This window comes from Seriola lalandi, unplaced genomic scaffold, assembly GCF_002814215.2.
Source record: "Seriola lalandi dorsalis isolate HSWRI2012SDOR001 ecotype SW California unplaced genomic scaffold, Sedor1 jcf7180002054695, whole genome shotgun sequence".
In the NCBI taxonomy this organism is placed as follows: Eukaryota; Metazoa; Chordata; class Actinopteri; order Carangiformes; family Carangidae; genus Seriola; species Seriola lalandi.
The window spans coordinates 1490031-1492580 of NW_019525248.1; the positions used below are offsets into that span (position 1 = coordinate 1490031).

Consider the following 2550-nt stretch of genomic DNA (forward strand, 5'->3'; position numbering starts at 1 on the left):
ATAGTATAGTAAGGGTTTAAACGACAAAGTATAGTAAGGCATGAAAATGCCCAAAAACGTCATAGTATAGTATCTCATAAAAATGTCAAAAAACGTCATAGTATAGTATGGCATAAAAATGTCAAAAAACGTCATAGTATAGCATGGCATAAAAATGTTGAAAAAACATCATGCTATATTATGGCATAAAAGGCGATAAAAACAACATAGTATAGTAAGGGTTTAAACGACATATTATAATAATGCATAAAAATGTCAAAAAACGTCATAGTATAGTATGGCATAAAAATGTCAAAAAACGTCATAGTATAGTATGGCATAAAAATGTCAAAAAAACATCATGCTATATTATGGCATAAAAGGCAATAAAAACAACATAGTATAGTAAGGGTTTCAATGACATGGTATAGTAAGGCATGAAAATGTCAAAAGACGTCATAGTATAGTATGGCATAAAAATGTAAAAAAAACATCATGCTATATTATGGCATAAAAGGCAATAAAAACAACATAGTATAGTAAGGGTTTAAACGACATAGTATAGTAAGGCGTAAAAATGTCAAAAAACGTCATAGTATATTCAGGCATAAAAATGTCAAAAAAAGGCATAGTATAGTATGGCATAAAAATGTTAAAAAAAAAAAATTATATTATGGCATAAAAGGCAATAAAAACAACACAGTATAGTAAGGGTTTAAACGTCATGGTACATAAGGCATAAAAATGTCAAAAAACGTCATAGCATAGTATGGCATAAAAATGTCAAAAAACGTCATAGTATAGTATGGCATAAAAATGTCAAAAAAACATCATGGTATATTATGGCATAAAAGGCAATAAAAACAACATAGTATAGTAAGGGTTTAAACGACAAAGTATAGTAAAGCATGAAAATGCCCAAAAACGTCATTGTATAGTATGGCATAAAAATGTCAAAAAACGTCATAGTATAGTATGGCATAAAAATGTTAAAAAAAAAATGTTATATTCAGGCATAAAAATGTCAAAAAACGTCATAGTATAGTATGGCATAAAAATGTTTAAAAAAAAAAGTTATATTATGGCATAAAAAGCAATAAAAACAACACATTATAGTAAGGGTTTAAACGACATGGTATAGTAAGGCATAAAAATGTCAAAAAACGTCATAGTATAGTATGGCATAAAAACGTCAAAAAAACATCATGCTATATTATGGCATAAAAGGCAATAAAAACAACATAGTATAGTAAGGGTTTAAACGACATGGTATAGTAAGGCATAAAAATGTCAAAAACATCATAGTATAGTATGGCATAAAAATGTCAAAAACATCATAGTATAGTATGGCATAAAAATGTCAATAAAACATCATGGTATATTATGGCATAAAAGGCAATAAAAACAACATAGTATAGTAAGGGTTTAAACGACATAGTATAGTAAGGCATAAAAATGTCAAAAAACGTCATAGTATAGTATGGCATAAAAATGTCAAAAAACGTCATGGTATATTATGGCATAAAAGGCGATAAAAACAACATAGTATAGTAAGGGTTTAAACGACATAGTATAGGAAGGCATAAAAATGTCAAAAAACGTCATAGTATAGTATGGCATAAAAATGTCAAAAAACGTCATAGTATAGTATGGCATAAAAATGTCAAAAAAACATCATGGTATATTATGGCATAAAAAGCAAAAAAAACAACACATTATAGTAAGGGTTTAAACGACATGGTATAGTAAGGCATAAAAATGTCAAAAAACGTCATAGTATAGTATGGCATAAAAATGTCAAAAAAACGTCATAGTATAGTATGGCATAAAAATGTCAAAAAAACATCATGGTATATTATGGCATAAAAGGCAATAAAAACAACATAGTATAGTAAGGGTTTAAACGACATGGTATAGTAAGGCATGAAAATGTCAAAAAACGTCATAGTATAGTATGACATAAAAATGTCAAAAAACGTCATAGTATAGTATGGCATAAAAATGTCAAAAAAACATCATGCTATATTATGGCATAAAAGGCAATAAAAACAACAAAGTATAGTAAGGGTTTAAACGACATAGTATATTCAGGCATAAAAATGTCAAAAAACGTCATAGTATATTCAGGCATAAAAATGTCAAAAAACGTCATAGTATAGCATGGCATAAAAATGTTGAAAAAACATCATGGTATATTATGGCATAAAAGGCGATAAAAACAACATAGTATAGTAAGGGTTTAAACGACATATTACAGTAAGGCATAAAAATGTCAAAAAACGTCATAGTATAGTATGGCATAAAAATGTCAAAAAACGTAATAGTATAGTATGGCATAAAAATGTCAAAAAAACATCATGGTATATTATGGCATAAAAGGCGATAAAAACAACATAGTATAGTAAGGGTTTAAACGACAAAGTATAGTAAGGCATGAAAATGCCCAAAAACGTCATAGTATAGTATGGCATAAAAATGTCAAAAAACGTAATAGTATAGTATGGCATAAAAATGTCAAAAAAACATCATGGTATATTATGGCATAAAAGGCGATAAAAACAACATAGTATA

At 27.9% G+C, this 2550-nt stretch overlaps 1 non-coding gene across 1 annotated transcript; it reads right to left on the reverse strand.

Moving 5' to 3' along the window:
- Nucleotides 1-2061: 2061 nt before the first annotated feature.
- LOC147818095 (small nucleolar RNA SNORD36) lies at nt 2062-2136 on the reverse strand. Its single transcript, XR_015438330.1, has one exon. It is a non-coding gene; the product is annotated as a small nucleolar RNA SNORD36 (small nucleolar RNA).
- Between the last annotated feature and the right edge of the window lie 414 nt (nt 2137-2550).